The sequence below is a fragment of the Solea solea genome, chromosome 4 (genome assembly GCF_958295425.1).
Source record: "Solea solea chromosome 4, fSolSol10.1, whole genome shotgun sequence".
Lineage (NCBI taxonomy): Eukaryota > Metazoa > Chordata > Actinopteri > Pleuronectiformes > Soleidae > Solea > Solea solea.
The window spans coordinates 25,083,587-25,097,168 of record NC_081137.1 but is presented as its reverse complement, the minus strand read 5'-3'; the positions used below and the strand labels follow the sequence as shown (position 1 = coordinate 25,097,168).

Here is a 13,582-nt window from a genome sequence, read left to right as displayed (position 1 = left end):
ACGAGTGAAGAAAACAGCCAGAACTTTGAGTCAAATCAGCAAATGACGTTTGTGTTTTAATGCACTGCTGCGCTACAGTGTCAGGCTGAATATGATGGAAAGTTCTGGAGTATGAAATAACAAAGGGAACATGAATGGAAAGTGGACCACGTCGTGATGAAGTTGTTAAAAATGCCTCACCAGTCCTCAGACCACATTTGAGCCTGATAACATGCTAAAAGCTGATTATTGTGAGTGATTTAAACGTTGAAATGTGGAAAAGAGAAATGAGACGATTAAGAAATGGACCAGTGGAGTTTGAAATGTCAGGAGGACACAGGATGAAAAGAATAAAACCGTCTTTATAAAAGACGTTAAATACGTCTGATTATAAGGTTCATTTGCATCTGTGATGAATTCTTTGTATCCTCAGAACTAATGAGTTGTTGGTGATTACAGCACAACATCACAACTGCGCCGCAGCAGCACTGTGGGGTTAGGTCTGTTGCCCGGGGACACATCAGCACGTCGACTGAGACGCCGGGAATTGAACCCACATCTTCAAGTAGAAAGACAAGTCACTCGAGCCCGGTTTAAAACATACTTCTCCTCGTCCTTGGATCTGATGTGATGACGTTTCAGCCATTTTGTTTCTAGGTTCTGATGCTGTGTGTAGATCATGTTTAGTTAAGTTTATCCTTCCATAATATTTCAGGAAACAAAGTGTTGTTCTCCTCGTTATAGCGCCACCATGTTTGCAGCATTGCTGTAGGTCACATGTTGTGTTGTGTCCTCCTTCAACACATGTGACTCTGGGGGCGGGGCTAGATTACCAGCTGCCCTTTGAGTTCTAGCTCGAGATCATCATGTCATTTTGGTCAAGTTCTGATTCACAGTCGATATCACGGTGATTTTTTCAGAGACAAAAGCAGAGTAGTGTGTGTGTGTGTGTGTCTGTGTGCGTGTGTGTGTCTGTGTCTGTGTGTGTGTGTGTGTGTGTGTGTGTGTGTGTGTGTGTGTGTGTCTCTGTGCGTGTGTGTGTGGGTCGTACAACACCTACTGAGAAGAATGAAGCGATCCAGGCCAGCGTCAGGAGATTAGTCATCATTGTTCATGTGGAGGTGTGAAGTCAACCTGGGCGTGTGTCATTTCTTCTTCTAATAATAATCTCTTCTGGCAGGCTGTACACTGACAGGTGTAATGCTGCCCTCCACAGGAACGTGTGTGTCACTTCTTATTCTTAATATAACCACTTACCTAAAGAAGTCCTTAAACTGTCTTAAAGGCAAAGTGACCAGTGGGAATACAGTATACAATAATACCACACGTTGACACTCTGTCAGAGAAACTGCTTAATCCCGTTAATCTCAGCGTTGTCTCTTCCTCTTCAGTGAAAGCCACTCATTTCTTTGCATGTTTACTGTGGAGGGCACATGTGACTGATGTTGTTACTGGACTTAAAGAATATACTGTACGTGGATGTGGATGCAGTGACACATCGTGGGCGTCGCTGTGACCTGAACACTCTCAGATTATACGTTGAAATCATTCAAATATGATGATGACTATGTTGTCTTTGAGTCTCTGAGGCTGCCTCAGGTCAGGGTGGAGTTAATGATGAACACTGACCTGTAATAAAGCTGCAAGATTATTAATCTCTTACTTGACTTTAAGGGTTATTTTATAGAAATCTTCTGTGTTAAAGACAAACATTGTTCAAATAATGAACCTGACAGTGTTCCTTGTTGTCCGCCACAGACCACGCTCTTAATTCCTCCATGGCAACGCAGCTCTTAGTTCGATGGGGACCAGGATTGGTCTACAGCAGCTGACCGCGCCTCAACCCATATGAGCTACCTACCAAACTATTACCATCAAGTGTCTGGGGGATGACGGCTCAGCCTCTGCTGCTGCTGCTGCTGCTGCTGCTGCTGCTGCTGTGCTGCTGCTGCTGCTGCTGCTGCTGATGTGCTGCTGATGCTGATGCTGCCGCTGCTCGGTGCGGCGCAGGAGAGAGAGCATCTTTGTCTTTGCGGAGCAGCTCTGGGTTTCCCTGCCTGCCTGCCTCCATTGACACAGCCACATCTGAAGAGAACAAGACTGTGATTCTCTGTGAAGGCAGAGGTCGCACATTCATCCACCGCATCCATCTCTGCTGCATTTGAAGGATTTTTCCTCCTCCACTCTTCCTCTCCTCCTCCTCCTCCTCTTCCTCCTCTGAATGTTCGTGCTCCTGACTGGAATAACCGTCGCGGTGGAAGCTGTGTGTACATTCATCCATGTGTCGGATCGCTGGATGATGCTCAGGTAAATGACACCACACACACACACACACACGCGCGCGACCTTAAGGACGGCGGTAATGAGCTTTACAGCGCGCGCTGCAGCACAAAGACACGAGATATCCCTGCTCTCTCGTGTGTGTGTGTGTGTGTGTGTGTTCAATGTCAGTGGACCACATTTGTGTGATATTGTGATGCTGAGATGCTCCTGACTCTTCTCCTGAGGTGTCTCCATGTAAACAGCGCTCCTTTGTTTCAGTGTTTCTCTGTGGAGGAGGGTGGAGGAGGGTGGAGGAGGGTGCAGGTGGGTGGAGGAGAGGTAACCTGCGTTCCAAATCAACACGGTTGCGGATGAGGTCGCGTAATTGTGTGCCGGAAGACAAGTCCTGTGGTTGGGCTGCAGCACCGGTCCTCCCTCCCTCCCCCCCTCTGAGAAAAGGCTGTAATGAAAGCATATCATCACATGTTGAAGTACATGTTTATGTGAGAGGCTAAAGTAAAGTTGAGGTGATGTTTGAGTCATGCAGCATCAAGGTCTCTGAGGTGCTGGAGGGACCATATGTATTATTGAGAGGGATTTCTTGTTCTGTGCTGAAGGATTGGCCACTTTAATGAAACAGCTGCTGCCTCAGACTCACACGTCAGCTGTTATCAGGGCAAAGTTGTGTGATCAAGTGTTTCCTAACAACTGCAGCATGTTGCTGTATTTGTCACAGCTCAGGTGAGGGGGACCACTGAGGAGCTGCTGTGAGTGAGTGAGTGAGTGAGTGAATGAATGAATGAATGAATGTTGGTCAGAGCTGTGAGTGGATGAATGTAAAATAAGCTTGTCTCTTGTTTTCAAATGTGACTCTTGTGTTATTGCTTCATGTCGCGAATGGTCAGATCTGCCAGTGATGTCATATAAAGAGGTGTGGTTTCTCATTAGCTGCTTTGAACCCATTTGCTATGTAAATGCTACTCTCTGCTGCTGCTGTTTCCTGAGCTCTGTGAACACAGTGCAGGTGTGGGAGTCACTGAGCAGCTCACCTGGATCAGGTGACAGTGTGTGTGTGTGTGTGTGTGTTTGCTTCAGTTGTGTCTTCCTCTCATGAGCACTTGCTGTTGTGCTGCTCTCTTAAATCGCAGCTGCTTCAGCTGACAGACTCATTTAAATGCTATTGCATTCTTTATTGAGCCATTAGGTTTACTAAACGAGGATCGCGTTGACAACCAGGAAGTCGTCACTTGTTCCAGACAATGATGATGATGATGATGATGATGGCGACTGTTAGTGCAAAGGCTACAGCGTTTTGAATTGTTACATCTTTAGACAGCAGTGTATCAGCTGGGTGTGTCAGTGTTGGCATTTTTATTTATTATATACTGCTTTTTATTTCCCTCAGTCATGCTTCATTTATGTTTGCAGCTCAGTTCAGTCCTCGTGTTTATTTTGGTTTCTTATCATCTCTATTTTGACACACGATACACAGCTTCCAAGGTTTTACTCACCACCTTCACTGTCGTCTCCACCGCGCTCCACTCACAAGACGTCTGTCTCTGCAGCCAATGAGATTTAGGGCTTTGGGCAACGTTTGCATTTTAAAGAAAGAAAATGGTGTCACTGCTGCTGCTGCTGCTGCTGATGATGATGATTCTGCTGCTGCTGATTCTGCTGCTGCTGCTGCTGCTGCTGCTTCATCTAACCCAACATTAGGCTTCCTAGTCCTGTATTAGTATTGTGGCCCCTAATGGAATGAAGCAGCATGTTACATCGTGTTACTTCACCATCAGCTTAATATTTGAACTTAAAGTAATGCACTTATGTGACTTTAACGTTTGCAGCTGCTCAGCATAAAACTGGAGCTAATGTGTTAAATGAAGAGATCTCGCACAAAGCTCTGACCAATATGCAGAAAGAGATGGATGATGGGATGTCACAGAGGAGGAGACTGCAGCGCTGACATGACGTGTGCAGGCCTGTGTCACAGCTCAATAGCTTCAGTGTGCAAAGTGGAGAAGGGGAAGGTTACAGATATTGTGAATCGTGTCACTTCTTCTCTATCGTACCACATCAAGGTCACGTCCACAGACTGAAAGTGGTGGCCCCGGTCTTTTCCTCTCCTGGCTCTGGCAGAGGAACGGGGCCCGCGGACCACTGTTGCTTCTAATCAGGGCTGACGCGTGACTCAGTTTCATGCCAGCTGCACAGCCAAACAGGGATTATGTCTGTGGATGGTGAAGACAAAAAAAGGTCATTGTTGAATTGTTTGTTTCACTAGACCTTCGGCAAAGTTGGGTCATTTATTTCTCTATATTTGTGTTTTATTTCTGAAGAACTCTGCTGTGGCTGTGGCAGATAAAATAGTCCTAAGTGAAAATGTGCGTAGCACTCGAGGCAAATGGATCCAGAAATCCAGAAAAGCAAAGTCCCACAATGGAAAGTGATTTGTGCAGCTTGATTGATATTGTAATACATCGGTGAAATAATAGTTCTCACTGCAGGTGGCAGAGTCGGTAGAATGGAGCGGAAGGTGGTCTATAATTTTCTGTTAGCAGAATGCTACTCAGGATTTGGCAAAGGTTGTTACATTGGAGGCTGTCGACCAGGCTGAGGCGGTGACAGCTGGGATTCATTAAATATGTGCATGACAAAAATAAAGGCACCAATTTTAGCTTAAGCTGAGCCATGTTGAAGACCCACATGAGGTTTCTTTAGTATTTCATTCATGGATAAAAGGCTGGGAGCCTCTCTGCATTATTAAGTGACAATATCCAGATGTTTCTCTGTGCAGGGAAAATAAGGAAAGAAATCAAAGCTTTGATCATTTCAGTTATGAAGTCACATAACCTGGGGAGCAGCAGCTGGCAGTTTACTAAGGATTTCTAGCGTTTAGAGTACGACAGGACAAGTATTCTTCCCACAGTGTAGAAGCACACAGCCACAGCCTCTCATCTGCCCGTGGGCTTGTTTAAAGGCTGCTGTACACCAGTCACAACCAGAACTAACGTAAGACTCAGCAGTGACAATGAAACACGTGTGACGCAGTAGCAGTGGAAGCAGGTTCCTGTAGCATTACATTGCCAATGTAAGCATTTCAACTCATTTATCTTGGTTACTGTGTGGCAGCATAGGGAGGTTGAGGAAGTTGAAACCGCTCTGTTAACCAAAATGTGCCCAGGCAGCATAATCAATGTCCTCAGAGGTATATAACACAATCTCACCCTGTCAGGATATACACTATGCAGTTATGCATGATTACAACACTCAGCACAGCTATGGAAAAGCTTTGATACAGAACATGCTGGAGATGTGACTGGTCATATTGTGTTTGTCACAGAGAGTGTTGGGTGATTTCTTCCTCCCTAAAGCAAATGCACGTCAGAGTAGCTCTAATTGGAGAGTTTAATTGACTGTGGAAGAAACAGTCGTTCCTAAAATATCATCACATTTACTGTATATTGATGTAATGTCCCCAATGTGTGATGTTCATCTCTTTCTTTTTAAACGGTCCCTAAATGCAAATATTACATAATGAATAAATGTCAGAGTGGAGGAATCCTGTTCCATTCAGTCAACTGTGCATTCATCTTTACAGAAACATGTCGAGGCTGAAAAAGAGGAAACACCCTGAACCTCAGCTGAACCGGAACACATCTACTGTGCTTCACTGTTAATAAGAAGTTGAACGTGTACAGACACAGATCGTCGCCGTTCACGTCTTCCAGAATCTTTGTTGTCGTCCACAGCGGCGTTCGTCTTTGTTGAGGTAATATCCACAGAACTCTGTGAAGAGACAAACAGGAAGAGAAATCCTGCTCAGCTGGTGTAAATTGCATTTTAAGGGTTGAGGTTACGAGAGCAGAGTCCAGCTTTCATCATGTCACTTTACAGCAGAAGGCAGATTTACGTGGATGCAGTTGATCAGTGAGTGGCATGTCGGGGCTTAAATCAAGAGATTTTCAACATCTGCCTGACTGTCCGTCCATCACACTGAGTCTGGGCCTGTCACTCGTGGACGGTGCGGTAAACACTGGGGCATCTATCTCACCTCTTTGTCATGAGGAACAGATTCATGTTCATTTGTTAGAGTATGCATCGGCAGTCTCGCCCGCGGCTGCTTCATCTATGACGGTGTCTCGCGTGTCTCGTGTGTCTCACGTGTCTCACCTGTACGAGGACGCTCTGCTGTGTCAATGTCAGCATTCAGGGTCTTAGCAGAGCTCTGTGATCCTGGCCAAGAAGCTGTTACCCAACATTGACCCAGGCTTTTGTGTTGCATAGCAGCTGCCGAGCAGCGTGTGTGTGTGTGTGTGTGTGTGTGTGTGTGTGTGTGTGTGAGCACTGACGTTTTTATGTCTTCTAGTCCTCATTAGGTCCAAAGCCTGGTCTTAATTAGGCAGAACCTCATTTCTGTGACTGAACTTTAAATTAGGAGGAAGATGTCCATCGTGGTTTGGGGTTAGACCTGAACCACTTATGTTAGAGTGAGGGTTACGACTTTGAATGAAATGATGAATGGAAGTCAGTGCAGCGTCTGAATGAGTGTGAAAAGAACGCTGGCTTGCTCCCACTCGTCCTGCTCAGGATGACATCTGACGGCGTCATGGAAGTCATGGAAGTCATGGAAGAGAAGAGCTGCTTATGAGCTGACATTTCAAGGGCAAACATAGCCATCATTAGCAGTGTCCTGTGTTAACGATGGCTCACACTCATCCATCCAGAGGACTAAACCTTCAGAGGCAATTCAAGTGAGTGTTGTCAAAATCACATGGATTGTTATCTCAGTGGTTTGTTCTCAGACATTTGCATATTCAGAGTCTTGATGAGGAAACAACTCTGATGTATGTGCTAATGTTAAATCCCTGACTAGAAAGAAATCTGTCAATATTTAGGTTTAGCACAGTTTATGTTTGTTGTCACTGCAACACTAAGACCTTTCTCTTTGTGAGAATAATGACAGTAAAAGTGAAAATCACATGAAAGAAGATCACTGTGTCGTCGTGGCAACTTCCAATGAATGCTTACACATGACACAGAGAAATGAACGTGGTCATAGACGTTAGACAGGAAAGGATAAACTGCAGGTGAGGAAGTCACGAGCAGGCAGAGAGCAAACATGTGAAGGAGGACGTACTCCCAATATTAAAATGAAATTAAACACCATCCTCCAGCTCATCAGAGTGGAACCTTGTTTACCTTTTAAACATCTCACAAGTTGCTTAATTGGCATCTTTCATTCATCAGCACAACCTTAAATATCGCGTCGCAATCAGTGCAGCTCTTGTTTTAGCTTCAGTCTCCAGGTCTTTGCTTAACAGAGGTAATGTGTTCATTTTACATCACTGTAACCACTCAATGCTGCTTTCACATCACTGATGGAATTTGTTGTCCTGTTGTCTTGTTGTCCTGTTGTCCTGTTATCTTGTTGTCCTGTTGTCCTGTTGTTGTGTTGTCCTGTTGTCGTGTTGTCTTGTTGTCCTGTTGTTGTGTTGTCTTGTTGTCCTTTTGTTGTTGTGTTGTCTTGTTGTCCTGTTGTTGTTGTGTTGTCTTGTTGTCCTGTTGTTGTTGTATTGTCTTGTTGTTGTGTTGTCCTGTTGTCGTGTTGTCTTGTTGTCCTGTTGTTGTGTTGTCTTGTTGTCCTGTTGTTGTTGTATTGTCTTGTTGTTGTGTTGTCCTGTTGTTGTGTCGTCTTGTGGTATGACTCGTACTGTAGAAAAGAAGCCCAGAGTTGTGTAACGATGACACAGTGAACTGCAGGTAAACACAGACTCACTCTCGCGTCTGCAGCACATTTACATTCCTTTAATGAGGGCGCTGTGCATAGCGTGTTTATGCTTGTAGCTACGACTGTGTACTTAGATATATGAAAATGTCAGCTGTTCTGTGGATACTTGTGTTGGTCATGCATGCACTCACTGTTACAGTTCATACGTTCATATCTGTCACTGTTACAGAGGTCGCATACGTTCATATCTGTCACTGTTACAGTTCATACGTTCATATCTGTCACTGTTACAGTTCATACGTTCACATCTGTCACTGTTACAGTTCATACGCTCATATCTGTCACTGTTACAGAGGCTGCATACGTTCATATCTGTCACTGTTACAGTTCATACGTTCATATCTGTCACTGTTACAGTTCATACGCTCATATCTGTCACTGTTACAGAGGCTGCATACGTTCATATCTGTCACTGTTACAGTTCATACGTTCACATCTGTCACTGTTACAGAGGCCGCATACGTTCATATCTGTCAGTGTTACAGTTCATACGTTCATATCTGTCACCGTTACATGTACAGGTGCAGTGAGAGCGTCTCACACACACACAATCATTGCTGCACCCAGATCTTCTTCACCACAGACGTTAAAGTGATGCAGCCCATAAATCAGCAGAATAATGTGAGTAAACGTTGAGAGAGGATCAAGTGGATGATGAGGGTGAGGATGATGACGAAGGCTCTGTAATGTATATGCCTGATGGCAGGGCTCATGGTTCTGCTGATGCTGATTATATCTCTTAATCTCACAGCTGGAGCGTAAATTCTTCCATGTATGCGAAACATCTGTGAAGAGAAAATCACAACATACAGCAAATGCTTATTGCTGTGATGTTGTTTTTTAATTGATATATGAATTTAAGAAGACAATCATGTTGTCATTTATCTGTGTGAGTCAGTGGGCCTCGATGAGGACAGTGATATCACGTCTCTTCTCTCGGCCAAAGGTCGTCATGGAGTTGACTTTCTCGAGCATCCAGGTGTTTCTTCTGTGCTTTGTGTCTGAACACATCTGGAATGCATCGACCTCCTCCTCCTCCTCTTGTTTGGTCATCGCTCATAATTCACATCCATATGTTGCAATAGCAAAAGCCGTTGATGATCCTGAGTGTTCAGTTGTTTTAATGTTCTCTGCTCTTGCCGATGCTGCTCTTGGCCTCTGGGTGATCTCTTATTTGCATCTGCCTGGGTGTTAGATTTATTTCTTTATTTCTTTATCTGATCTTCTGGATGAGGGTTCACTGCCTTTAAAACAAAATCCACTGAATAAAGTGATGTACATGCACATCAACAACCAGCTTACTACAAATAAATATTGGAATATATGATATAGTAATAGAGAGAAGCAGCAGTTTGTCTTTTTTGTGCGTTTAAGAGAGATTTCAAAGTTCTCAGGGTCTGAGCTGCTCTGACATTAAACTGGAGGCAGCCACAGAGAACGCTCAGTCACCTTCATGTGGGAACATCCCAGGGAAACATGTTGGGAGGAGTCGAGAGATTAACCAGATCAGAGACCATCAATCCATCCATCATCTACCGCTTTATCCTCCACCAGAGGGTCGCGGGGGGTGCTGTGCCAATCTGAGCTACATCGGGTGATAGGCGGGGTACACCCTGGACAGTTGGCCAGTCCATCACAGGGCCACACACACACAGATAGAGACAAACCACCATTCACTCTCAGATCAGAGACCATTTAAAACAAAACAAACTATAAAATCTTAAATCAATCCTGAATGGGACAGGAAGCAGTGGAGGGGACAAACATAGTTTTATGTAGCCACACTGTCTTTGTCATGAGAAGATGAGCTGCAGATAACACACACACACACACACACACACACACACACACACACACACACACACACAATGAAAACATGAATAACTCTCAAAGTCTTTGTAGAAAATTACAGTTTGCCAAGTGGTAGCTGTCCCAAATGCAATATTTAAAGAACGTAATTATAGCAAATATATATATATATATATATACATAAATGACAGAGAATCCGTCAGGAAACTCTCTTTTTATATTTGTGTATTTGGATATATTAATATTTGTGTATGTATAAAGAGCTATCATCAATAAAAACACAAATGTAAAAAGCAGATATCACATGATCAACAAACTTTATACAGTGAACAGAGTTTTGACGTTTAAAGATTCAATGTTAAAATATATGAATATATGAAAGTAATTTACTTCCATGAACACATTTCTATTGAAGGTAATGGACTGTTGTAATGGAGTCATCTGCTTTGTGGAGCTTTTGTCATAAATAATAAACCTTTAGTGTAAATGCTTTGAAAGAGAGGAGGTCAGAGTTAAGACCAAGAGAAGGACTGAGGTCAGAGTTAAGACCAAGAGAAGGACTGAGGTCAGAGTTAAGACCAAGAGAAGGACTGAGGTCAGAGTTAAGACCAAGAGAAGGACTGAGGTCAGAGTTAAGACCAAGAGAAAGACTGAGGTCAGAGTTAAGACCAAGAGAAGGACTGAGGTCAGAGTTAAGACCAAGAGAAGGACTGAGGTCAGAGTTAAGACCAAGAGAAGGACTGAGGTCAGAGTTAAGACCAAGAGAAAGACTGAGGTCAGAGTTAAGACCAAGAGAAGGACTGAGGTCAGAGTTAAGACCAAGAGAAGGACTGAGGTCAGAGTTAAGACCAAGAGAAGGACTGAGGTCAGAGTTAAGACCAAGAGAAGGACTGAGGTCAGAGTTAAGACCAAGAGAAGGACTGAGGTCAGAGTTAAGACCAAGAGAAGGACTGAGGTCAGAGTTAAGACCAAGAGAAAGACTGAGGTCAGAGTTAAGACCAAGAGAAGGACTGAGGTCAGAGTTAAGACCAAGAGAAGGACTGAGGTCAGAGTTAAGACCAAGAGAAGGACTGAGGTCAGAGTTAAGACCAAGAGAAGGACTGAGGTCAGAGTTGAGGTCAGAGTTAAGACCAAGAGAAGGACTGAGGTCAGAGTTAAGACCAAGAGAATATCCAGGTATCAGCGTCTCAGAGCAGATTTAAACAGATGTTTCATAGATTTATGAATATAACAACTAATCTATTAATCAAGGAAATGAAAGTAATGGTTAGATGTTTTTCTTAAATCATTGATGAGGTGAAACTGTGACTAAGTGTAAAGAATTAGTGAGATATCCATGTTTAATTTACTGAGTGAAGCCATTAGTGATAAGATCTAATAATTGTGTCTATAAAACCTCAGAAGTCTTTCCAAAGGTTTTACAGTGTAGAGTCAGTGAGATGCTAACCTAAAAAAGCAGTTAACCCTGCAGCACTCCATCAGCTGCACACACCGGTGACCTGTGGACTCACTTTATGCCACACACTTTTAATTCCCCACAGTTTGATGACTTTTCCATCTTTAGACCTACTTTCAATGCAAATGTGTTTGATTTTTAAAGTTGCACAAGAAAGAAAATGATCCACAGACTAAAGTGCAGAGGATATCGTGTCCTCCAAGTCGAGTTAAAAGTTTGTGTTGGCAGAAAACGTCAGAATGAGACAAGCTGGTGGATCTTTATGATGTTTGAGCTCTAAAAAGCAGATGGAGGTCTGGCACGGACGGATTAGTCAAAGAATTGAATGTTTTACTTTGTGGATGAAGATAGATTCTAAATAATAAAATGTATGCTGATGTGATCTTAAGCATTTCACATGTAACACAGATTACAGAGAACATTTTGCCATATTATACTTTAGAAATATGACTTCAGCTGTTGCATAGTTTTCTTTTGGGTAAATAAGAAGCTTCCAGTATTAAGTTGATGAAAGGAGAAGCTTCTTTCCAGGCTGCTACAGATCCACAGAGGAGTCGCTTGCATGGCCAACACTAGGCAGAATTTATTCCAGCACAAAAGCTGCCAACAACAGCTCAGTGAAGCAGCTTCTACAGACACCCAGCAAACGGTGTAAGACCCTATAGCTGGGCCAGACTGAGGGAGCAGCTTGTTGGAGCGATCCCACACAGCTGAGCAGCCTGTGTCTGCAGGGTGGAGGGCGGGCGCTGTCCTTGTAACAGTGCTGCAGCTCCAGAGTTACCTTCTCATCTTAGACATGCATGTTCTATTCATGTGCTGCACAATCCATGTTTCAACTTGTTTTCAACTTTATTTATGATTATACACGACAAGCTTTTTCTTTTCTATTTAAAATGATTCTTGGCCTGTGTGTGTGTGTGTGTGTGTGTGTGTGTGTATCAGGGGCACACGTGTACAGCGCCTATGTGTTGACATCAAACCTCTAACGTGCGCGCATTTCCATTCACTTTCAATGGACAGACGGGCGTCATGCAGACGCCGCTGCACACACACCTGCGTGAACTACGCCTCAAATACGTGACACGAAGACCACGCGTGACTGTTAATGAGCGCACACACACACACACACACTGTGTAGTGTTTGTGGAAATCAAACGATCAAGCGGACGCAGCGGACGCCTGTGCGCACGCTCGTCTCAATGTACAAATAATGATTGAATTATTGATTAATTGATTAAAATACTAATGTTGCATTCTTTGTCATTAAAACATTACAAATATGAGCCTGGTTGTCAGAAGAGAAGACGCACATGCCGCTGTTCACCACACAGGTGCTGAAAGGTGACAACGCATCACTCACTGTCTACAGGACGATGACCAGTGACAGTGTTTTCCTTGTGTATGGAAACATCCTCGAGCTGCTGCAATAAATGCTTCAGTTCTTTATAAAAAAGAAATGCGTTGGTGAGGAGACAGGCGTGAGAAAAAAACAAGCATTCTAGAGTTGACTCTGCATTCATTAAAACAAACAACTGCCAGAGAGAGACAGTTCCCCTTCACCTTAATATTAGTGAATAGTTGGACACATTTCCTCTGGTCATGTGATGCCAAACCAACCATTTTCCCAGGGTTCCTGCAGTTTGTGAAAACGTTGATGAAGAGTGAAGACTGTAGACTTGGTGCTGACCGTTTACTCTGAACTGTTCATGATCCACTTCTTTGTGCTCTGAAGATTATTGACTTTGTCTCCAAGTTATTTTAAGAAATCAAATCTACAATAAACACATTCATTCATGTTTCACAGTCTGAATGAATCTGACTTGTTCTGAGGAAGCAGAGGAAACTTTCATCTCATGAAAGAAAACAAACGTATTTGTATTTGGGTCAAGTCTTTGTTCCATTTCAGGCCAAATTAGGTTCCATCTTTAAACTGGTTACTCGATGATTCTGTGTCTCATCATCATCATCATCATCATCATCATCACTGTTCTTTTCTCTCTTGACGTGCAGTGGTTGAAACTGATTCAGCAGATGATCGCGTGCGTGTGTGCGTGCGGGTGTGTGCGTGCGCATGCGCGCGTGTGTGTGTGTGTGTGTGTGATGTTTAATTCAGAATGTACTCCTGGTTCTTAATTTGAGTCGTTTTTAAAGGTTTTAAACACCTGACACAGAATAATAATGATAAAAATAATAATGATTATTCTCAGTTTAATATTATTATTTCATTCATTTATTTATTTTTCAAGTATATTGTAAATTGTTATAAGATAAAAAGTACAGTAAAACCG

General features: G+C 43.3%; 1 protein-coding gene across 6 annotated transcripts in view; it reads left to right on the top strand.

The window, feature by feature from the left end:
* Positions 1-1,954: 1,954 nt before the first annotated feature.
* Positions 1,955-13,582, top strand: part of LOC131457901 (neurexin-2-like) — an 80,653-nt gene continuing 69,025 nt past the window's right edge. For 5 of the 6 annotated variants that reach the window (XM_058626420.1, XM_058626422.1, XM_058626419.1 and 2 more), the window contains exon 1: positions 1,955-2,286. The gene's annotated coding sequence lies outside the window, so the exon portion shown is untranslated. Of the gene's footprint in view, positions 2,287-5,991; positions 6,011-13,582 lie in introns of those variants that run through there. The other variant, XM_058626418.1, reaches the window with a different exon arrangement.